The sequence below is a fragment of the Hyperolius riggenbachi genome, chromosome 11 (assembly GCF_040937935.1).
Source record: "Hyperolius riggenbachi isolate aHypRig1 chromosome 11, aHypRig1.pri, whole genome shotgun sequence".
Taxonomy (NCBI): Eukaryota; Metazoa; Chordata; class Amphibia; order Anura; family Hyperoliidae; genus Hyperolius; species Hyperolius riggenbachi.
The window spans coordinates 98,908,877-98,931,565 of NC_090656.1; the positions used below are offsets into that span (position 1 = coordinate 98,908,877).

At 39.0% G+C, this 22,689-nt stretch overlaps 23 non-coding genes across 23 annotated transcripts; all 23 read left to right on the forward strand.

Annotated features, from left to right (window-relative positions):
- The first annotated feature begins 1,250 nt into the window (after window positions 1-1,250).
- Window positions 1,251-1,324, forward strand: TRNAT-AGU (transfer RNA threonine (anticodon AGU)). Its single transcript has one exon. It is a non-coding gene; the product is annotated as a tRNA-Thr (tRNA).
- A 620-nt stretch (window positions 1,325-1,944) lies between these two features.
- Window positions 1,945-2,018, forward strand: TRNAT-AGU (transfer RNA threonine (anticodon AGU)). The gene has a single exon. It is a non-coding gene; the product is annotated as a tRNA-Thr (tRNA).
- A 621-nt stretch (window positions 2,019-2,639) lies between these two features.
- TRNAT-AGU (transfer RNA threonine (anticodon AGU)) lies at window positions 2,640-2,713 on the forward strand. The gene has a single exon. It is a non-coding gene; the product is annotated as a tRNA-Thr (tRNA).
- A 621-nt stretch (window positions 2,714-3,334) lies between these two features.
- TRNAT-AGU (transfer RNA threonine (anticodon AGU)) lies at window positions 3,335-3,408 on the forward strand. The gene has a single exon. It is a non-coding gene; the product is annotated as a tRNA-Thr (tRNA).
- Window positions 3,409-4,028: 620 nt separating this feature from the next.
- TRNAT-AGU (transfer RNA threonine (anticodon AGU)) lies at window positions 4,029-4,102 on the forward strand. The gene has a single exon. It is a non-coding gene; the product is annotated as a tRNA-Thr (tRNA).
- A 2,018-nt stretch (window positions 4,103-6,120) lies between these two features.
- TRNAT-AGU (transfer RNA threonine (anticodon AGU)) lies at window positions 6,121-6,194 on the forward strand. The gene has a single exon. It is a non-coding gene; the product is annotated as a tRNA-Thr (tRNA).
- A 619-nt stretch (window positions 6,195-6,813) lies between these two features.
- Window positions 6,814-6,887, forward strand: TRNAT-AGU (transfer RNA threonine (anticodon AGU)). The gene has a single exon. It is a non-coding gene; the product is annotated as a tRNA-Thr (tRNA).
- Window positions 6,888-8,905: 2,018 nt separating this feature from the next.
- On the forward strand, window positions 8,906-8,979 carry TRNAT-AGU (transfer RNA threonine (anticodon AGU)). The gene has a single exon. It is a non-coding gene; the product is annotated as a tRNA-Thr (tRNA).
- Window positions 8,980-9,599: 620 nt separating this feature from the next.
- On the forward strand, window positions 9,600-9,673 carry TRNAT-AGU (transfer RNA threonine (anticodon AGU)). The gene has a single exon. It is a non-coding gene; the product is annotated as a tRNA-Thr (tRNA).
- A 621-nt stretch (window positions 9,674-10,294) lies between these two features.
- TRNAT-AGU (transfer RNA threonine (anticodon AGU)) lies at window positions 10,295-10,368 on the forward strand. The gene has a single exon. It is a non-coding gene; the product is annotated as a tRNA-Thr (tRNA).
- Window positions 10,369-10,996: 628 nt separating this feature from the next.
- TRNAT-AGU (transfer RNA threonine (anticodon AGU)) lies at window positions 10,997-11,070 on the forward strand. The gene has a single exon. It is a non-coding gene; the product is annotated as a tRNA-Thr (tRNA).
- Window positions 11,071-12,174: 1,104 nt separating this feature from the next.
- TRNAT-AGU (transfer RNA threonine (anticodon AGU)) lies at window positions 12,175-12,248 on the forward strand. Its single transcript has one exon. It is a non-coding gene; the product is annotated as a tRNA-Thr (tRNA).
- Window positions 12,249-12,869: 621 nt separating this feature from the next.
- TRNAT-AGU (transfer RNA threonine (anticodon AGU)) lies at window positions 12,870-12,943 on the forward strand. The gene has a single exon. It is a non-coding gene; the product is annotated as a tRNA-Thr (tRNA).
- Window positions 12,944-13,564: 621 nt separating this feature from the next.
- TRNAT-AGU (transfer RNA threonine (anticodon AGU)) lies at window positions 13,565-13,638 on the forward strand. Its single transcript has one exon. It is a non-coding gene; the product is annotated as a tRNA-Thr (tRNA).
- Window positions 13,639-14,258: 620 nt separating this feature from the next.
- Window positions 14,259-14,332, forward strand: TRNAT-AGU (transfer RNA threonine (anticodon AGU)). The gene has a single exon. It is a non-coding gene; the product is annotated as a tRNA-Thr (tRNA).
- Window positions 14,333-14,954: 622 nt separating this feature from the next.
- TRNAT-AGU (transfer RNA threonine (anticodon AGU)) lies at window positions 14,955-15,028 on the forward strand. Its single transcript has one exon. It is a non-coding gene; the product is annotated as a tRNA-Thr (tRNA).
- Window positions 15,029-16,335: 1,307 nt separating this feature from the next.
- Window positions 16,336-16,409, forward strand: TRNAT-AGU (transfer RNA threonine (anticodon AGU)). The gene has a single exon. It is a non-coding gene; the product is annotated as a tRNA-Thr (tRNA).
- Window positions 16,410-17,513: 1,104 nt separating this feature from the next.
- Window positions 17,514-17,587, forward strand: TRNAT-AGU (transfer RNA threonine (anticodon AGU)). The gene has a single exon. It is a non-coding gene; the product is annotated as a tRNA-Thr (tRNA).
- A 620-nt stretch (window positions 17,588-18,207) lies between these two features.
- TRNAT-AGU (transfer RNA threonine (anticodon AGU)) lies at window positions 18,208-18,281 on the forward strand. Its single transcript has one exon. It is a non-coding gene; the product is annotated as a tRNA-Thr (tRNA).
- Window positions 18,282-18,902: 621 nt separating this feature from the next.
- Window positions 18,903-18,976, forward strand: TRNAT-AGU (transfer RNA threonine (anticodon AGU)). Its single transcript has one exon. It is a non-coding gene; the product is annotated as a tRNA-Thr (tRNA).
- Window positions 18,977-19,597: 621 nt separating this feature from the next.
- On the forward strand, window positions 19,598-19,671 carry TRNAT-AGU (transfer RNA threonine (anticodon AGU)). The gene has a single exon. It is a non-coding gene; the product is annotated as a tRNA-Thr (tRNA).
- Window positions 19,672-21,369: 1,698 nt separating this feature from the next.
- TRNAT-AGU (transfer RNA threonine (anticodon AGU)) lies at window positions 21,370-21,443 on the forward strand. The gene has a single exon. It is a non-coding gene; the product is annotated as a tRNA-Thr (tRNA).
- A 621-nt stretch (window positions 21,444-22,064) lies between these two features.
- Window positions 22,065-22,138, forward strand: TRNAT-AGU (transfer RNA threonine (anticodon AGU)). The gene has a single exon. It is a non-coding gene; the product is annotated as a tRNA-Thr (tRNA).
- The last annotated feature ends 551 nt before the right edge of the window (window positions 22,139-22,689 follow it).

Sequence of the window (22,689 nt, forward strand, 5' to 3'; positions counted from 1 at the left end):
CACCCATATTTGCTCACAGGAAACTTGCATTCGCTATGCCCACTGTTTCCACCACATCTGAACAAAGACATTTTCTTATCAGTTTGGTTTCATGTACTATCTTCCATCTCTGACAATAGGTAAAGGTCACTAACAAGTCTTTTGGGATGCTATGCTCAACATGGATGGGAGCTTAACCCGCACTTGCCTAGCCAAAACTTCTTCAAGTAAAATTGCTGCTTCTACAATAAGAAACATTGTATAAAACTTAATTACTAAGCCACAGCACCTACATGAAATATAATAGTGACTGGCTTCTGTGGCACAAAACTCATTGGTTTTGCCACAGCTTTCATTATCATATTTTGGAAGTTGCACAACATTCTTTTCAACAATTTTGTCCTAAAAGTTTTCCATTCCCTTTTAGGTGGACTATGTGTATACTCTTAGGCAGGGAAAAGTAGGCCTGAAAAACTATTGAAAAAAAAAATGTTAAAAAACTGAGAATGCAAATGCAAAGAAAAAAGAGTGCTGTGCCACAATAACCAGTAACTGTATTGCAGCATGTGGGTGCTGTGGCTTAGTTGGTTAAAGCGCCTGTCTAGTAAACAGGAGATCCTGAGTTCAACTCTCAGCAGTGACTTTGCTCATCTTATTATCACCAAGTCATTGCCTGCTGTTTACATCCCAGATTTTCGGGATCACGTCTTTGAGCTTCACCCATATTTGCTCACAGGAAACTTGCATTCGCTATGCCCACTGTTTCCACCACATCTGAACAAAGACATTTTCTTATCAGTTTGGTTTCATGTACTACCTTCCATCTCTGACAATAGGTAAAGGTCACTAACAAGTCTTTTGGGATGCTATGCTCAACATGGATGGGAGCTTAACCCGCACTTGCCTAGCCAAAACTTCTTCAAGTAAAATTGCTGCTTCTACAATAAGAAACATTGTATAAAACTTAATTACTAAGTCACAGCACCTACATGAAATATAATAGTGACTGGCTTCTGTGGCACAAAACTCATTGGTTTTGCCACAGCTTTCATTATCATATTTTGGAAGTTGCACAACATTCTTTTCAACAATTTTGTCCTAAAAGTTTTCCATTCCCTTTTAGGTGGACTATGTGTATACTCTTAGGCAGGGAAAAGTAGGCCTGAAAAACTATTGAAAAAAAAATGTTAAAAAACTGAGAATGCAAATGCAAAGAAAAAAGAGTGCTGTGCCACAATAACCAATAACCAATAACTGTATTGCAGCATGTGGGCGCTGTGGCTTAGTTGGTTAAAGTGCCTGTTTAGTAAACAGGAGATCCTGAGTTCAACTCTCAGCAGTGCCTTTGCTCATCTTATTATCACCAAGTCATTGCCTGCTGTTACATCCCAGATTTTCGGGATCACGTCTTTGAGCTTCACCCATATTTGCTCACAGGAAACTTGCATTCGCTATGCCCACTGTTTCCACCACATCTGAACAAAGACATTTTCTTATCAGTTTGGTTTCATGTACTATCTTCCATCTCTGACAATAGGTAAAGGTCACTAACAAGTCTTTTGGGATGCTATGCTCAACATGGATGGGAGCTTAACCCGCACTTGCCTAGCCAAAACTTCTTCAAGTAAAATTGCTGCTTCTACAATAAGAAACATTGTATAAAACTTAATTACTAAGCCACAGCACCTACATGAAATATATTAGTGACTGGCTTCTGTGGCACAAAACTCATTGGTTTTGCCACAGCTTTCATTATCATATTTTGGAAGTTGCACAACATTCTTTTCAACAATTTTGTCCTAAAAGTTTTCCATTCCCTTTTAGGTGGACTATGTGTATACTCTTAGGCAGGGAAAAGTAGGCCTGAAAAACTATTGAAAAAAAAATGTTAAAAAACTGAGAATGCAAATGCAAAGAAAAAAGAGTGCTGTGCCACAATTACCAATAACTGTATTGCAGCATGTGGGCGCTGTGGCTTAGTTGGTTAAAGCGCCTGTCTAGTAAACAGGAGATCCTGAGTTCAACTCTCAGCAGTGCCTTTGCTCATCTTATTATCACCAAGTCATTGCCTGCTGTTTACATCCCAGATTTTCGGAATCACGTCTTAGAGCTTCACCCATATTTGCTCACAGGAAACTTGCATTCGCTATGCCCACTGTTTCCACCACATCTGAACAAAGACATTTTCTTATCAGTTTGGTTTCATGTACTACCTTCCATCTCTGACAATAGGTAAAGGTCACTAACAAGTCTTTTGGGATGCTATGCTCAACATGGATGGGAGCTTAACCCGCACTTGCCTAGCCAAAACTTCTTCAAGTAAAATTGCTGCTTCTACAATAAGAAACATTGTATAAAACTTAATTACTAAGCCACAGCACCTACATGAAATATAATAGTGACTGGCTTCTGTGGCACAAAACTCATTGGTTTTGCCACAGCTTTCATTATCATATTTTGGAAGTTGCACAACATTCTTTTCAACAATTTTGTCCTAAAAGTTTTCCATTCCCTTTTAGGTGGACTATGTGTATACTCTTAGGCAGGGAAAAGTAGGCCTGAAAAACTATTGAAAAAAAAATGTTAAAAAACTGAGAATGCAAATGCAAAGAAAAAAGAGTGCTGTGCCACAATAACCAGTAACTGTATTGCGGCATGTGGGTGCTGTGGCTTAGTTGGTTAAAGCGCCTGTCTAGTAAACAGGAGATCCTGAGTTCAACTCTCAGCAGTGCCTTTGCTCATCTTATTATCACCAAGTCATTGCCTGCTGTTTACATTCCAGATTTTCGGGATCACGTCTTTGAGCTTCACCCATATTTGCTCACAGGAAACTTGCATTCGCTATGCCCACTGTTTCCACCACATCTGAACAAAGACATTTTCTTATCAGTTTGGTTTCATGTACTACCTTCCATCTCTGACAATAGGTAAAGGTCACTAACAAGTCTTTTGGGATGCTATGCTCAACATGGATGGGAGCTTAACCCGCACTTGCCTAGCCAAAACTTCTTCAAGTAAAATTGCTGCTTCTACAATAAGAAACATTGTATAAAACTTAATTACTAAGTCACAGCACCTACATGAAATATAATAGTGACTGGCTTCTGTGGCACAAAACTCATTGGTTTTGCCACAGCTTTCATTATCATATTTTGGAAGTTGCACAACATTCTTTTCAACAATTTTGTCCTAAAAGTTTTCCATTCCCTTTTAGGTGGACTATGTGTATACTCTTAGGCAGGGAAAAGTAGGCCTGAAAAACTATTGAAAAAAAAATGTTAAAAAACTGAGAATGCAAATGCAAAGAAAAAAGAGTGCTGTGCCACAATAACCAATAACTGGATTGCAGCATGTGGGCGCTGTGGCTTAGTTGGTTAAAGCGCCTGTCTAGTAAACAGGAGATCCTGAGTTCAACTCTCAGCAGTGCCTTTGCTCATCTTATTATCACCAAGTCATTGCCTGCTGTTTACATCCCAGATTTTCGGGATCACGTCTTTGAGCTTCACCCATATTTGCTCACAGGAAACTTGCATTCGCTATGCCCACTGTTTCCACCACATCTGAACAAAGACATTTTCTTATCAGTTTGGTTTCATGTACTATCTTCCATCTCTGACAATAGGTAAAGGTCACTAACAAGTCTTTTGGGATGCTATGCTCAACATGGATGGGAGCTTAACCCGCACTTGCCTAGCCAAAACTTCTTCAAGTAAAATTGCTGCTTCTACAATAAGAAACATTGTATAAAACTTAATTACTAAGCCACAGCACCTACATGAAATATAATAGTGACTGGCTTCTGTGGCACAAAACTCATTGGTTTTGCCACAGCTTTCATTATCATATTTTGGAAGTTGCACAACATTCTTTTCAACAATTTTGTCCTAAAAGTTTTCCATTCCCTTTTAGGTGGACTATGTGTATACTCTTAGGCAGGGAAAAGTAGGCCTGAAAAACTATTGAAAAAAAATGTTAAAAAACTGAGAATGCAAATGCAAAGAAAAAAGAGTGCTGTGCCACAATAACCAATAACTGTATTGCAGCATGTGGGCGCTGTGGCTTAGTTGGTTAAAGCGCCTGTCTAGTAAACAGGAGATCCTGAGTTCAACTCTCAGCAGTGCCTTTGCTCATCTTATTATCACCAAGTCATTGCCTGCTGTTTACATCCCAGATTTTCGGAATCACGTCTTAGAGCTTCACCCATATTTGCTCACAGGAAACTTGCATTCGCTATGCCCACTGTTTCCACCACATCTGAACAAAGACATTTTCTTATCAGTTTGGTTTGATGTACTACCTTCCATCTCTGACAATAGGTAAAGGTCACTAACAAGTCTTTTGGGATGCTATGCTCAACATGGATGGGAGCTTAACCCGCACTTGCCTAGCCAAAACTTCTTCAAGTAAAATTGCTGCTTCTACAATAAGAAACATTGTATAAAACTTAATTACTAAGCCACAGCACCTACATGAAATATAATAGTGACTGGCTTCTGTGGCACAAAACTCATTGGTTTTGCCACAGCTTTCATTATCATATTTTGGAAGTTGCACAACATTCTTTTCAACAATTTTGTCCTAAAAGTTTTCCATTCCCTTTTAGGTGGACTATGTGTATACTCTTAGGCAGGGAAAAGTAGGCCTGAAAAACTATTGAAAAAAAAATGTTAAAAAACTGAGAATGCAAATGCAAAGAAAAAAGAGTGCTGTGCCACAATAACCAATAACTGTATTGCAGCATGTGGGCGCTGTGGCTTAGTTGGTTAAAGGGCCTGTCTAGTAAACAGGAGATCCTGAGTTCAACTCTCAGCAGTGCCTTTGCTCATCTTATTATCACCAAGTCATTGCCTGCTGTTTACATCCCAGATTTTCGGGATCACGTCTTTGAGCTTCACCCATATTTGCTCACAGGAAACTTGCATTCGCTATGCCCACTGTTTCCACCACATCTGAACAAAGACATTTTCTTATCAGTTTGGTTTCATGTACTATCTTCCATCTCTGACAATAGGTAAAGGTCACTAACAAGTCTTTTGGGATGCTATGCTCAACATGGATGGGAGCTTAACCCGCACTTGCCTAGCCAAAACTTCTTCAAGTAAAATTGCTGCTTCTACAATAAGAAACATTGTATAAAACTTAATTACTAAGCCACAGCACCTACATGAAATATAATAGTGACTGGCTTCTGTGGCACAAAACTCATTGGTTTTGCCACAGCTTTCATTATCATATTTTGGAAGTTGCACAACATTCTTTTCAACAATTTTGTCCTAAAAGTTTTCCATTCCCTTTTAGGTGGACTATGTGTATACTCTTAGGCAGGGAAAAGTAGGCCTGAAAAACTATTGAAAAAAAAATGTTAAAAAACTGAGAATGCAAATGCAAAGAAAAAAGAGTGCTGTGCCACAATAACCAGTAACTGTATTGCAGCATGTGGGTGCTGTGGCTTAGTTGGTTAAAGCGCCTGTCTAGTAAACAGGAGATCCTGAGTTCAACTCTCAGCAGTGACTTTGCTCATCTTATTATCACCAAGTCATTGCCTGCTGTTTACATCCCAGATTTTCGGGATCACGTCTTTGAGCTTCACCCATATTTGCTCACAGGAAACTTGCATTCGCTATGCCCACTGTTTCCACCACATCTGAACAAAGACATTTTCTTATCAGTTTGGTTTCATGTACTACCTTCCATCTCTGACAATAGGTAAAGGTCACTAACAAGTCTTTTGGGATGCTATGCTCAACATGGATGGGAGCTTAACCCGCACTTGCCTAGCCAAAACTTCTTCAAGTAAAATTGCTGCTTCTACAATAAGAAACATTGTATAAAACTTAATTACTAAGTCACAGCACCTACATGAAATATAATAGTGACTGGCTTCTGTGGCACAAAACTCATTGGTTTTGCCACAGCTTTCATTATCATATTTTGGAAGTTGCACAACATTCTTTTCAACAATTTTGTCCTAAAAGTTTTCCATTCCCTTTTAGGTGGACTATGTGTATACTCTTAGGCAGGGAAAAGTAGGCCTGAAAAACTATTGAAAAAAAAATGTTAAAAAACTGAGAATGCAACTGCAAAGAAAAAAGAGTGCTGTGCCACAATAACCAATAACCAATAACTGTATTGCAGCATGTGGGCGCTGTGGCTTAGTTGGTTAAAGTGCCTGTTTAGTAAACAGGAGATCCTGAGTTCAACTCTCAGCAGTGCCTTTGCTCATCTTATTATCACCAAGTCATTGCCTGCTGTTACATCCCAGATTTTCGGGATCACGTCTTTGAGCTTCACCCATATTTGCTCACAGGAAACTTGCATTCGCTATGCCCACTGTTTCCACCACATCTGAACAAAGACATTTTCTTATCAGTTTGGTTTCATGTACTATCTTCCATCTCTGACAATAGGTAAAGGTCACTAACAAGTCTTTTGGGATGCTATGCTCAACATGGATGGGAGCTTAACCCGCACTTGCCTAGCCAAAACTTCTTCAAGTAAAATTGCTGCTTCTACAATAAGAAACATTGTATAAAACTTAATTACTAAGCCACAGCACCTACATGAAATATAATAGTGACTGGCTTCTGTGGCACAAAACTCATTGGTTTTGCCACAGCTTTCATTATCATATTTTGGAAGTTGCACAACATTCTTTTCAACAATTTTGTCCTAAAAGTTTTCCATTCCCTTTTAGGTGGACTATGTGTATACTCTTAGGCAGGGAAAAGTAGGCCTGAAAAACTATTGAAAAAAAATGTTAAAAAACTGAGAATGCAAATGCAAAGAAAAAAGAGTGCTGTGCCACAATAACCAATAACTGTATTGCAGCATGTGGGCGCTGTGGCTTAGTTGGTTAAAGCGCCTGTCTAGTAAACAGGAGATCCTGAGTTCAACTCTCAGCAGTGCCTTTGCTCATCTTATTATCACCAAGTCATTGCCTGCTGTTTACATCCCAGATTTTCGGAATCACGTCTTAGAGCTTCACCCATATTTGCTCACAGGAAACTTGCATTCGCTATGCCCACTGTTTCCACCACATCTGAACAAAGACATTTTCTTATCAGTTTGGTTTGATGTACTACCTTCCATCTCTGACAATAGGTAAAGGTCACTAACAAGTCTTTTGGGATGCTATGCTCAACATGGATGGGAGCTTAACCCGCACTTGCCTAGCCAAAACTTCTTCAAGTAAAATTGCTGCTTCTACAATAAGAAACATTGTATAAAACTTAATTACTAAGCCACAGCACCTACATGAAATATAATAGTGACTGGCTTCTGTGGCACAAAACTCATTGGTTTTGCCACAGCTTTCATTATCATATTTTGGAAGTTGCACAACATTCTTTTCAACAATTTTGTCCTAAAAGTTTTCCATTCCCTTTTAGGTGGACTATGTGTATACTCTTAGGCAGGGAAAAGTAGGCCTGAAAAACTATTGAAAAAAAAATGTTAAAAAACTGAGAATGCAAATGCAAAGAAAAAAGAGTGCTGTGCCACAATAACCAATAACTGTATTGCAGCATGTGGGCGCTGTGGCTTAGTTGGTTAAAGGGCCTGTCTAGTAAACAGGAGATCCTGAGTTCAACTCTCAGCAGTGCCTTTGCTCATCTTATTATCACCAAGTCATTGCCTGCTGTTTACATCCCAGATTTTCGGGATCACGTCTTTGAGCTTCACCCATATTTGCTCACAGGAAACTTGCATTCGCTATGCCCACTGTTTCCACCACATCTGAACAAAGACATTTTCTTATCAGTTTGGTTTCATGTACTATCTTCCATCTCTGACAATAGGTAAAGGTCACTAACAAGTCTTTTGGGATGCTATGCTCAACATGGATGGGAGCTTAACCCGCACTTGCCTAGCCAAAACTTCTTCAAGTAAAATTGCTGCTTCTACAATAAGAAACATTGTATAAAACTTAATTACTAAGCCACAGCACCTACATGAAATATAATAGTGACTGGCTTCTGTGGCACAAAACTCATTGGTTTTGCCACAGCTTTCATTATCATATTTTGGAAGTTGCACAACATTCTTTTCAACAATTTTGTCCTAAAAGTTTTCCATTCCCTTTTAGGTGGACTATGTGTATACTCTTAGGCAGGGAAAAGTAGGCCTGAAAAACTATTGAAAAAAAAATGTTAAAAAACTGAGAATGCAAATGCAAAGAAAAAAGAGTGCTGTGCCACAATAACCAGTAACTGTATTGCAGCATGTGGGTGCTGTGGCTTAGTTGGTTAAAGCGCCTGTCTAGTAAACAGGAGATCCTGAGTTCAACTCTCAGCAGTGACTTTGCTCATCTTATTATCACCAAGTCATTGCCTGCTGTTTACATCCCAGATTTTCGGGATCACGTCTTTGAGCTTCACCCATATTTGCTCACAGGAAACTTGCATTCGCTATGCCCACTGTTTCCACCACATCTGAACAAAGACATTTTCTTATCAGTTTGGTTTCATGTACTACCTTCCATCTCTGACAATAGGTAAAGGTCACTAACAAGTCTTTTGGGATGCTATGCTCAACATGGATGGGAGCTTAACCCGCACTTGCCTAGCCAAAACTTCTTCAAGTAAAATTGCTGCTTCTACAATAAGAAACATTGTATAAAACTTAATTACTAAGTCACAGCACCTACATGAAATATAATAGTGACTGGCTTCTGTGGCACAAAACTCATTGGTTTTGCCACAGCTTTCATTATCATATTTTGGAAGTTGCACAACATTCTTTTCAACAATTTTGTCCTAAAAGTTTTCCATTCCCTTTTAGGTGGACTATGTGTATACTCTTAGGCAGGGAAAAGTAGGCCTGAAAAACTATTGAAAAAAAAATGTTAAAAAACTGAGAATGCAAATGCAAAGAAAAAAGAGTGCTGTGCCACAATAACCAATAACCAATAACTGTATTGCAGCATGTGGGCGCTGTGGCTTAGTTGGTTAAAGTGCCTGTTTAGTAAACAGGAGATCCTGAGTTCAACTCTCAGCAGTGCCTTTGCTCATCTTATTATCACCAAGTCATTGCCTGCTGTTACATCCCAGATTTTCGGGATCACGTCTTTGAGCTTCACCCATATTTGCTCACAGGAAACTTGCATTCGCTATGCCCACTGTTTCCACCACATCTGAACAAAGACATTTTCTTATCAGTTTGGTTTCATGTACTATCTTCCATCTCTGACAATAGGTAAAGGTCACTAACAAGTCTTTTGGGATGCTATGCTCAACATGGATGGGAGCTTAACCCGCACTTGCCTAGCCAAAACTTCTTCAAGTAAAATTGCTGCTTCTACAATAAGAAACATTGTATAAAACTTAATTACTAAGCCACAGCACCTACATGAAATATATTAGTGACTGGCTTCTGTGGCACAAAACTCATTGGTTTTGCCACAGCTTTCATTATCATATTTTGGAAGTTGCACAACATTCTTTTCAACAATTTTGTCCTAAAAGTTTTCCATTCCCTTTTAGGTGGACTATGTGTATACTCTTAGGCAGGGAAAAGTAGGCCTGAAAAACTATTGAAAAAAAAATGTTAAAAAACTGAGAATGCAAATGCAAAGAAAAAAGAGTGCTGTGCCACAATAACCAATAACTGTATTGCAGCATGTGGGCGCTGTGGCTTAGTTGGTTAAAGCGCCTGTCTAGTAAACAGGAGATCCTGAGTTCAACTCTCAGCAGTGCCTTTGCTCATCTTATTATCACCAAGTCATTGCCTGCTGTTTACATCCCAGATTTTCGGAATCACGTCTTAGAGCTTCACCCATATTTGCTCACAGGAAACTTGCATTCGCTATGCCCACTGTTTCCACCACATCTGAACAAAGACATTTTCTTATCAGTTTGGTTTCATGTACTATCTTCCATCTCTGACAATAGGTAAAGGTCACTAACAAGTCTTTTGGGATGCTATGCTCAACATGGATGGGAGCTTAACCCGCACTTGCCTAGCCAAAACTTCTTCAAGTAAAATTGCTGCTTCTACAATAAGAAACATTGTATAAAACTTAATTACTAAGCCACAGCACCTACATGAAATATAATAGTGACTGGCTTCTGTGGCACAAAACTCATTGGTTTTGCCACAGCTTTCATTATCATATTTTGGAAGTTGCACAACATTCTTTTCAACAATTTTGTCCTAAAAGTTTTCCATTCCCTTTTAGGTGGACTATGTGTATACTCTTAGGCAGGGAAAAGTAGGCCTGAAAAACTATTGAAAAAAAAATGTTAAAAAACTGAGAATGCAAATGCAAAGAAAAAAGAGTGCTGTGCCACAATAACCAGTAACTGTATTGCGGCATGTGGGTGCTGTGGCTTAGTTGGTTAAAGCGCCTGTCTAGTAAACAGGAGATCCTGAGTTCAACTCTCAGCAGTGCCTTTGCTCATCTTATTATCACCAAGTCATTGCCTGCTGTTTACATTCCAGATTTTCGGGATCACGTCTTTGAGCTTCACCCATATTTGCTCACAGGAAACTTGCATTCGCTATGCCCACTGTTTCCACCACATCTGAACAAAGACATTTTCTTATCAGTTTGGTTTCATGTACTACCTTCCATCTCTGACAATAGGTAAAGGTCACTAACAAGTCTTTTGGGATGCTATGCTCAACATGGATGGGAGCTTAACCCGCACTTGCCTAGCCAAAACTTCTTCAAGTAAAATTGCTGCTTCTACAATAAGAAACATTGTATAAAACTTAATTACTAAGTCACAGCACCTACATGAAATATAATAGTGACTGGCTTCTGTGGCACAAAACTCATTGGTTTTGCCACAGCTTTCATTATCATATTTTGGAAGTTGCACAACATTCTTTTCAACAATTTTGTCCTAAAAGTTTTCCATTCCCTTTTAGGTGGACTATGTGTATACTCTTAGGCAGGGAAAAGTAGGCCTGAAAAACTATTGAAAAAAAAATGTTAAAAAACTGAGAATGCAAATGCAAAGAAAAAAGAGTACTGTGCCACAATAACCAATAACCAATAACTGGATTGCAGCATGTGGGCGCTGTGGCTTAGTTGGTTAAAGCGCCTGTCTAGTAAACAGGAGATCCTGAGTTCAACTCTCAGCAGTGCCTTTGCTCATCTTATTATCACCAAGTCATTGCCTGCTGTTTACATCCCAGATTTTCGGGATCACGTCTTTGAGCTTCACCCATATTTGCTCACAGGAAACTTGCATTCGCTATGCCCACTGTTTCCACCACATCTGAACAAAGACATTTTCTTATCAGTTTGGTTTCATGTACTACCTTCCATCTCTGACAATAGGTAAAGGTCACTAACAAGTCTTTTGGGATGCTATGCTCAACATGGATGGGAGCTTAACCCGCACTTGCCTAGCCAAAACTTCTTCAAGTAAAATTGCTGCTTCTACAATAAGAAACATTGTATAAAACTTAAAGTGAACCTCCGGACTAAAAATCGACTCAGCAGCACTGAAAAGGCTTTGTGTTTCTTTAACAGTTTCACAGCATCAGAACTTTGTTTCTCTTATACAAACCTCATTTTTAGCTGCACAGAAGAAAACTGCCCGGGCTTTTTCCCCCTGATGCTGTGCAAAGCATGATGGGATTTCTGATTTTGTTGTTCTCGTTCTGCTGTTTTGGTGTTTTTTTTTTACATTTTGAATTTGACATTTGAAGCCTAGCGTGTGCAGCTGGAAGGGGTTATCAGGACACAGGACAGTTGGAACTGTGTCTTATGCTCCTTGTCCAAAAAGATGGCTTCCCCCATGACAAAGATGGCAGCCCCCATGAATCACAAACATTTGCCTGTTCTTTTAAAACAAGGTGGGTAAGAGATTATATTACCTATCTATTCTAATTAACATAACTAATGTAACTTGATGACAGTATGTTTGTTTAGGCTGAAGTTCCTCTTTAATTACTAAGTCACAGCACCTACATGAAATATAATAGTGACTGGCTTCTGTGGCACAAAACTCATTGGTTTTGCCACAGCTTTCATTATCATATTTTGGAAGTTGCACAACATTCTTTTCAACAATTTTGTCCTAAAAGTTTTCCATTCCCTTTTAGGTGGACTATGTGTATACTCTTAGGCAGGGAAAAGTAGGCCTGAAAAACTATTGAAAAAAAAATGTTAAAAAACTGAGAATGCAAATGCAAAGAAAAAAGAGTGCTGTGCCACAATAACCAATAACTGTATTGCAGCATGTGGGTGCTGTGGCTTAGTTGGTTAAAGCGCCTGTCTAGTAAACAGGAGATCCTGAGTTCAACTCTCAGCAGTGCCTTTGCTCATCTTATTATCACCAAGTCATTGCCTGCTGTTTACATCCCAGATTTTCGGGATCACGTCTTTGAGCTTCACCCATATTTGCTCACAGGAAACTTGCATTCCCTATGCCCACTGTTTCCACCACATCTGAACAAAGACATTTTCTTATTAGTTTGGTTTGATGTACTACCTTCCATCTCTGACAATAGGTAAAGGTCACTAACAAGTCTTTTGGGATGCTATGCTCAACATGGATGGGAGCTTAACCCGCACTTGCCTAGCCAAAACTTCTTCAAGTAAAATTGCTGCTTCTACAATAAGAAACATTGTATAAAACTTAATTACTAAGCCACAGCACCTACATGAAATATAATAGTGACTGGCTTCTGTGGCACAAAACTCATTGGTTTTGCCACAGCTTTCATTATCATATTTTGGAAGTTGCACAACATTCTTTTCAACAATTTTGTCCTAAAAGTTTTCCATTCCCTTTTAGGTGGACTATGTGTATACTCTTAGGCAGGGAAAAGTAGGCCTGAAAAACTATTGAAAAAAAAATGTTAAAAAACTGAGAATGCAAATGCAAAGAAAAAAGAGTGCTGTGCCACAATAACCAGTAACTGTATTGCAGCATGTGGGTGCTGTGGCTTAGTTGGTTAAAGCGCCTGTCTAGTAAACAGGAGATTCTGAGTTCAACTCTCAGCAGTGCCTTTGCTCATCTTATTATCACCAAGTCATTGCCTGCTGTTTACATCCCAGATTTTCGGGATCACGTCTTTGAGCTTCACCCATATTTGCTCACAGGAAACTTGCATTCGCTATGCCCACTGTTTCCACCACATCTGAACAAAGACATTTTCTTATCAGTTTGGTTTCATGTACTACCTTCCATCTCTGACAATAGGTAAAGGTCACTAACAAGTCTTTTGGGATGCTATGCTCAACATGGATGGGAGCTTAACCCGCACTTGCCTAGCCAAAACTTCTTCAAGTAAAATTGCTGCTTCTACAATAAGAAACATTGTATAAAACTTAATTACTAAGTCACAGCACCTACATGAAATATAATAGTGACTGGCTTCTGTGGCACAAAACTCATTGGTTTTGCCACAGCTTTCATTATCATATTTTGGAAGTTGCACAACATTCTTTTCAACAATTTTGTCCTAAAAGTTTTCCATTCCCTTTTAGGTGGACTATGTGTATACTCTTAGGCAGGGAAAAATAGGCCTGAAAAACTATTGAAAAAAAAATGTTAAAAAACTGAGAATGCAAATGCAAAGAAAAAAGAGTGCTGTGCCACAATAACCAATAACTGGATTGCAGCATGTGGGCGCTGTGGCTTAGTTGGTTAAAGCGCCTGTCTAGTAAACAGGAGATCCTGAGTTCAACTCTCAGCAGTGCCTTTGCTCATCTTATTATCACCAAGTCATTGCCTGCTGTTTACATCCCAGATTTTCGGGATCACGTCTTTGAGCTTCACCCATATTTGCTCACAGGAAACTTGCATTCGCTATGCCCACTTTTTCCACCACATCTGAACAAAGACATTTTCTTATCAGTTTGGTTTCATGTACTACCTTCCATCTCTGACAATAGGTAAAGGTCACTAACAAGTCTTTTGGGATGCTATGCTCAACATGGATGGGAGCTTAACCCGCACTTGCCTAGCCAAAACTTCTTCAAGTAAAATTGCTGCTTCTACAATAAGAAACATTGTATAAAACTTAATTACTAAGCCACAGCACCTACATGAAATATAATAGTGACTGGCTTCTGTGGCGCAAAACTCATTGGTTTTGCCACAGCTTTCATTATCATATTTTGGAAGTTGCACAACATTCTTTTCAACAATTTTGTCCTAAAAGTTTTCCATTCCCTTTTAGGTGGACTATGTGTATACTCTTAGGCAGGGAAAAGTAGGCCTGAAAAACTATTGAAAAAAAATGTTAAAAAACTGAGAATGCAAATGCAAAGAAAAAAGAGTGCTGTGCCACAATAACCAATAACTGTATTGCAGCATGTGGGCGCTGTGGCTTAGTTGGTTAAAGCGCCTGTCTAGTAAACAGGAGATCCTGAGTTCAACTCTCAGCAGTGCCTTTGCTCATCTTATTATCACCAAGTCATTGCCTGCTGTTTACATCCCAGATTTTCGGAATCACGTCTTAGAGCTTCACCCATATTTGCTCACAGGAAACTTGCATTCGCTATGCCCACTGTTTCCACCACATCTGAACAAAGACATTTTCTTATCAGTTTGGTTTCATGTACTACCTTCCATCTCTGACAATAGGTAAAGGTCACTAACAAGTCTTTTGGGATGCTATGCTCAACATGGATGGGAGCTTAACCCGCACTTGCCTAGCCAAAACTTCTTCAAGTAAAATTGCTGCTTCTACAATAAGAAACATTGTATAAAACTTAATTACTAAGCCACAGCACCTACATGAAATATAATAGTGACTGGCTTCTGTGGCACAAAACTCATTGGTTTTGCCACAGCTTTCATTATCATATTTTGGAAGTTGCACAACATTCTTTTCAACAATTTTGTCCTAAAAGTTTTCCATTCCCTTTTAGGTGGACTATGTGTATACTCTTAGGCAGGGAAAAGTAGGCCTGAAAAACTATTAAAAAAAAAAATGTTAAAAAACTGAGAATGCAAATGCAAAGAAAAAAGAGTGCTGTGCCACAATAACCAATAACTGTATTGCAGCATGTGGGTGCTGTGGCTTAGTTGGTTAAAGCGCCTGTCTAGTAAACAGGAGATCCTGAGTTCAACTCTCAGCAGTGCCTTTGCTCATCTTATTATCACCAAGTCATTGCCTGCTGTTTACATCCCAGGTTTTCGGAATCACGTCTTAGAGCTTCACCCATATTTGCTCACAGGAAACTTGCATTCGCTATGCCCACTGTTTCCACCACATCTGAACAAAGACATTTTCTTATCAGTTTGGTTTGATGTACTACCTTCCATCTCTGACAATAGGTAAAGGTCACTAACAAGTCTTTTGGGATGCTATGCTCAACATGGATGGGAGCTTAACCCGCACTTGCCTAGCCAAAACTTCTTCAAGTAAAATTGCTGCTTCTACAATAAGAAACATTGTATAAAACTTAATTACTAAGTCACAGCACCTACATGAAATATAATAGTGACTGGCTTCTGTGGCACAAAACTCATTGGTTTTGCCACAGCTTTCATTATCATATTTTGGAAGTTGCACAACATTCTTTTCAACAATTTTGTCCTAAAAGTTTTCCATTCCCTTTTAGGTGGACTATGTGTATACTCTTAGGCAGGGAAAAGTAGGCCTGAAAACTATTGAAAAAAAAATGTTAAAAAACTGAGAATGCAAATGCAAAGAAAAAAGAGTGCTGTGCCACAATAACCAATAACTGCATTGCAGCATGTGGGTGCTGTGGCTTAGTTGGTTAAAGCGCCTGTCTAGTAAACAGGAGATCCTGAGTTCCACTCTCAGCAGTGCCTTTGCTCATTTTATTATTATTGCCTGCTGTTTACATCCCAGATTTTCGGGATCACGTCTTTGAGCTTCACCCATATTTGCTCACAGGAAACTTGCATTCGCTATGCCCACTGTTTCCACCACAACTGAACAAAGACATTTTCTTATCAGTTTGGTTTGATGTACTACCTTCCATCTCTCACAATAGGTAAAGGTCACTGACAAGTCTTTTGGGATGCTATGCTCAACATGGATGGGAGCTTAACCCGCACTTGCCTAGCCAAAACTTCTTCAAGTAAAATTGCTGCTTCTACAATAAGAAACATTGTATAAAACTTAATTACTAAGTCACAGCACCTACATGAAATATAATAGTGACTGGCTTCTGTGGCACAAAACTCATTGGTTTTGCCACAGCTTTCATTATCATATTTTGGAAGTTGCACAACATTCTTTTCAACAATTTTGTCCTAAAAGTTTTCCATTCCCTTTTAGGTGGACTATGTGTATACTCTTAGGCAGGGAAAAGTAGGCCTGAAAAACTATTGAAAAAAAAATGTTAAAAAACTGAGAATGCAAATGCAAAGAAAAAAGAGTGCTGTGCCACAATAACCAATAACTGGATTGCAGCATGTGGGCGCTGTGGCTTAGTTGGTTAAAGCGCCTGTCTAGTAAACAGGAGATCCTGAGTTCAACTCTCAGCAGTGCCTTTGCTCATCTTATTATCACCAAGTCATTGCCTGCTGTTTACATCCCAGATTTTCGGGATCACGTCTTTGAGCTTCACCCATATTTGCTCACAGGAAACTTGCATTCGCTATGCCCACTGTTTCCACCACATCTGAACAAAGACATTTTCTTATCAGTTTGGTTTCATGTACTACCTTCCATCTCTGACAATAGGTAAAGGTCACTAACAAGTCTTTTGGGATGCTATGCTCAACATGGATGGGAGCTGAACCCGCACTTGCCTAGCCAAAACTTCTTCAAGTAAAATTGCTGCTTCTACAATAAGAAACATTGTATAAAACTTAAAGTGAACCTCCGGACTAAAAATCGACTCAGCAGCACTGAAAAGGCTTTGTGTTTCTTTAACAGTTTCACAGCATCAGAACTTTGTTTCTCTTATACAAACCTCATTTTTAGCTGCACAGAAGAAAACTGCCCGGGCTTTTTCCCCCTGATGCTGTGCAAAGCATGATGGGATTTCTGATTTTGTTGTTCTCGTTCTGCTGTTTTGGTGTTTTTTTTTTACATTTTGAATTTGACATTTGAAGCCTAGCGTGTGCAGCTGGAAGGGGTTATCAGGACACAGGACAGTTGGAACTGTGTCTTATGCTCCTTGTCCAAAAAGATGGCTTCCCCCATGACAAAGATGGCAGCCCCCATGAATCACAAACATTTGCCTGTTCTTTTAAAACAAGGTGGGTAAGAGATTATATTACCTATCTATTCTAATTAACATAACTAATGTAACTTGATGACAGTATGTTTGTTTAGGCTGAAGTTCCTCTTTAATTACTAAGTCACAGCACCTACATGAAATATAATAGTGACTGGCTTCTGTGGCACAAAACTCATTGGTTTTGCCACAGCTTTCATTATCATATTTTGGAAGTTGCACAACATTCTTTTCAACAATTTTGTCCTAAAAGTTTTCCATTCCCTTTTAGGTGGACTATGTGTATACTCTTAGGCAGGGAAAAGTAGGCCTGAAAAACTATTGAAAAAAAAATGTTAAAAAACTGAGAATGCAAATGCAAAGAAAAAAGAGTGCTGTGCCACAATAACCAATAACTGTATTGCAGCATGTGGGTGCTGTGGCTTAGTTGGTTAAAGCGCCTGTCTAGTAAACAGGAGATCCTGAGTTCAACTCTCAGCAGTGCCTTTGCTCATCTTATTATCACCAAGTCATTGCCTGCTGTTTACATCCCAGATTTTCGGGATCACGTCTTTGAGCTTCACCCATATTTGCTCACAGGAAACTTGCATTCCCTATGCCCACTGTTTCCACCACATCTGAACAAAGACATTTTCTTATCAGTTTGGTTTGATGTACTACCTTCCATCTCTGACAATAGGTAAAGGTCACTAACAAGTCTTTTGGGATGCTATGCTCAATATGGATGGGAGCTTAACCCGCACTTGCCTAGCCAAAACTTCTTCAAGTAAAATTGCTGCTTCTACAATAAGAAACATTGTATAAAACTTAATTACTAAGCCACAGCACCTACATGAAATATAATAGTGACTGGCTTCTGTGGCGCAAAACTCATTGGTTTTGCCACAGCTTTCATTATCATATTTTGGAAGTTGCACAACATTCTTTTCAACAATTTTGTCCTAAAAGTTTTCCATTCCCTTTTAGGTGGACTATGTGTATACTCTTAGGCAGGGAAAAGTAGGCCTGAAAAACTATTGAAAAAAAATGTTAAAAAACTGAGAATGCAAATGCAAAGAAAAAAGAGTGCTGTGCCACAATAACCAATAACTGTATTGCAGCATGTGGGCGCTGTGGCTTAGTTGGTTAAAGCGCCTGTCTAGTAAACAGGAGATCCTGAGTTCAACTCTCAGCAGTGCCTTTGCTCATCTTATTATCACCAAGTCATTGCCTGCTGTTTACATCCCAGATTTTCGGAATCACGTCTTAGAGCTTCACCCATATTTGCTCACAGGAAACTTGCATTCGCTATGCCCACTGTTTCCACCACATCTGAACAAAGACATTTTCTTATCAGTTTGGTTTGATGTACTACCTTCCATCTCTGACAATAGGTAAAGGTCACTAACAAGTCTTTTGGGATGCTATGCTCAACATGGATGGGAGCTTAACCCGCACTTGCCTAGCCAAAACTTCTTCAAGTAAAATTGCTGCTTCTACAATAAGAAACATTGTATAAAACTTAATTACTAAGCCACAGCACCTACATGAAATATAATAGTGACTGGCTTCTGTGGCACAAAACTCATTGGTTTTGCCACAGCTTTCATTATCATATTTTGGAAGTTGCACAACATTCTTTTCAACAATTTTGTCCTAAAAGTTTTCCATTCCCTTTTAGGTGGACTATGTGTATACTCTTAGGCAGGGAAAAGTAGGCCTGAAAAACTATTGAAAAAAAAATGTTAAAAAACTGAGAATGCAAATGCAAAGAAAAAAGAGTGCTGTGCCACAATAACCAGTAACTGTATTGCAGCATGTGGGTGCTGTGGCTTAGTTGGTTAAAGCGCCTGTCTAGTAAACAGGAGATTCTGAGTTCAACTCTCAGCAGTGCCTTTGCTCATCTTATTATCACCAAGTCATTGCCTGCTGTTTACATCCCAGATTTTCGGGATCACGTCTTTGAGCTTCACCCATATTTGCTCACAGGAAACTTGCATTCGCTATGCCCACTGTTTCCACCACATCTGAACAAAGACATTTTCTTATCAGTTTGGTTTCATGTACTACCTTCCATCTCTGACAATAGGTAAAGGTCACTAACAAGTCTTTTGGGATGCTATGCTCAACATGGATGGGAGCTTAACCCGCACTTGCCTAGCCAAAACTTCTTCAAGTAAAATTGCTGCTTCTACAATAAGAAACATTGTATAAAACTTAATTACTAAGTCACAGCACCTACATGAAATATAATAGTGACTGGCTTCTGTGGCACAAAACTCATTGGTTTTGCCACAGCTTTCATTATCATATTTTGGAAGTTGCACAACATTCTTTTCAACAATTTTGTCCTAAAAGTTTTCCATTCCCTTTTAGGTGGACTATGTGTATACTCTTAGGCAGGGAAAAGTAGGCCTGAAAAACTATTGAAAAAAAAATGTTAAAAAACTGAGAATGCAAATGCAAAGAAAAAAGAGTGCTGTGCCACAATAACCAATAACTGGATTGCAGCATGTGGGCGCTGTGGCTTAGTTGGTTAAAGCGCCTGTCTAGTAAACAGGAGATCCTGAGTTCAACTCTCAGCAGTGCCTTTGCTCATCTTATTATCACCAAGTCATTGCCTGCTGTTTACATCCCAGATTTTCGGGATCACGTCTTTGAGCTTCACCCATATTTGCTCACAGGAAACTTGCATTCGCTATGCCCACTGTTTCCACCACATCTGAACAAAGACATTTTCTTATCAGTTTGGTTTCATGTACTACCTTCCATCTCTGACAATAGGTAAAGGTCACTAACAAGTCTTTTGGGATGCTATGCTCAACATGGATGGGAGCTTAACCCGCACTTGCCTAGCCAAAACTTCTTCAAGTAAAATTGCTGCTTCTACAATAAGAAACATTGTATAAAACTTAAAGTGAACCTCCGGACTAAAAATCGACTCAGCAGCACTGAAAAGGCTTTGTGTTTCTTTAACAGTTTCACAGCATCAGAACTTTGTTTCTCTTATACAAACCTCATTTTTAGCTGCACAGAAGAAAACTGCCCGGGCTTTTTCCCCCTGATGCTGTGCAAAGCATGATGAGATTTCTGATTTTGTTGTTCTCGTTCTGCTGTTTTGGTGGTTTTTTTTTACATTTTGAATTTGACATTTGAAGCCTAGCGTGTGCAGCTGGAAGGGGTTATCAGGACACAGGACAGTTGGAACTGTGTCTTATGCTCCTTGTCCAAAAAGATGGCTTCCCCCATGACAAAGATGGCAGCCCCCATGAATCACAAACATTTGCCTGTTCTTTTAAAACAAGGTGGGTAAGAGATTATATTACCTATCTATTCTAATTAACATAACTAATGTAACTTGATGACAGTATGTTTGTTTAGGCTGAAGTTCCTCTTTAATTACTAAGTCACAGCACCTACATGAAATATAATAGTGACTGGCTTCTGTGGCACAAAACTCATTGGTTTTGCCACAGCTTTCATTATCATATTTTGGAAGTTGCACAATATTCTTTTCAACAATTTTGTCCTAAAAGTTTTCCATTCCCTTTTAGGTGGACTATGTGTATACTCTTAGGCAGGGAAAAGTAGGCCTGAAAAACTATTGAAAAAAAAATGTTAAAAAACTGAGAATGCAAATGCAAAGAAAAAAGAGTGCTGTGCCACAATAACCAATAACTGTCACACCAAGTCATTGCCTGCTGTTTACATCCCAGATTTTCGGAATCACGTCTTAGAGCTTCACCCATATTTGCTCACAGGAAACTTGCATTCGCTATGCCCACTGTTTCCACCACATCTGAACAAAGACATTTTCTTATCAGTTTGGTTTGATGTACTACCTTCCATCTCTGACAATAGGTAAAGGTCACTAACAAGTCTTTTGGGATGCTATGCTCAACATGGATGGGAGCTTAACCCGCACTTGCCTAGCCAAAACTTCTTCAAGTAAAATTGCTGCTTCTACAATAAGAAACATTGTATAAAACTTAATTACTAAGTCACAGCACCTACATGAAATATAATAGTGACTGGCTTCTGTGGCACAAAACTCATTGGTTTTGCCACAGCTTTCATTATCATATTTTGGAAGTTGCACAACATTCTTTTCAACAATTTTGTCCTAAAAGTTTTCCATTCCCTTTTAGGTGGACTATGTGTATACTCTTAGGCAGGGAAAAGTAGGCCTGAAAAACTATTGAAAAAAAAATGTTAAAAAACTGAGAATGCAAATGCAAAGAAAAAAGAGTGCTGTGCCACAATAACCAATAACTGCATTGCAGCATGTGGGTGCTGTGGCTTAGTTGGTTAAAGCGCCTGTCTAGTAAACAGGAGATCCTGAGTTCAACTCTCAGCAGTGCCTTTGCTCATCTTATTATCACCAAGTCATTGCCTGCTGTTTACATCCCAGATTTTCGGAATCACGTCTTAGAGCTTCACCCATATTTGCTCACAGGAAACTTGCATTCGCTATGCCCACTGTTTCCACCACATCTGAACAAAGACATTTTCTTATCAGTTTGGTTTGATGTACTACCTTCCATCTCTGACAATAGGTAAAGGTCACTAACAAGTCTTTTGGGATGCTATGCTCAACATGGATGGGAGCCTAACCCGCACTTGCCTAGCCAAAACTTCTTCAAGTAAAATTGCTGCTTCTACAATAAGAAACATTGTATAAAACTTAATTACTAAGCCACAGCACCTACATGAAATATAATAGTGACTGGCTTCTGTGGCACAAAACTCATTGGTTTTGCCACAGCTTTCATTATCATATTTTGGAAGTTGCACAACATTCTTTTCAACAATTTTGTCCTAAAAGTTTTCCATTCCCTTTTAGGTGGACTATGTGTATACTCTTAGGCAGGGAAAAGTAGGCCTGAAAAACTATTGAAAAAAAAATGTTAAAAAACTGAGAATGCAAATGCAAAGAAAAAAGAGTGCTGTGCCACAATAACCAGTAACTGTATTGCAGCATGTGGGTGCTGTGGCTTAGTTGGTTAAAGCGCCTGTCTAGTAAACAGGAGATCCTGAGTTCAACTCTCAGCAGTGCCTTTGCTCATCTTATTATCACCAAGTCATTGCCTGCTGTTTACATCCCAGATTTTCGGGATCACGTCTTTGAGCTTCACCCATATTTGCTCACAGGAAACTTGCATTCCCTATGCCCACTGTTTCCACCACATCTGAACAAAGACATTTTCTTATCAGTTTGGTTTGATGTACTACCTTCCATCTCTGACAATAGGTAAAGGTCACTAACAAGTCTTTTGGGATGCTATGCTCAATATGGATGGGAGCTTAACCCGCACTTGCCTAGCCAAAACTTCTTCAAGTAAAATTGCTGCTTCTACAATAAGAAACATTGTATAAAACTTAATTACTAAGCCACAGCACCTACATGAAATATAATAGTGACTGGCTTCTGTGGCGCAAAACTCATTGGTTTTGCCACAGCTTTCATTATCATATTTTGGAAGTTGCACAACATTCTTTTCAACAATTTTGTCCTAAAAGTTTTCCATTCCCTTTTAGGTGGACTATGTGTATACTCTTAGGCAGGGAAAAGTAGGCCTGAAAAACTATTGAAAAAAAATGTTAAAAAA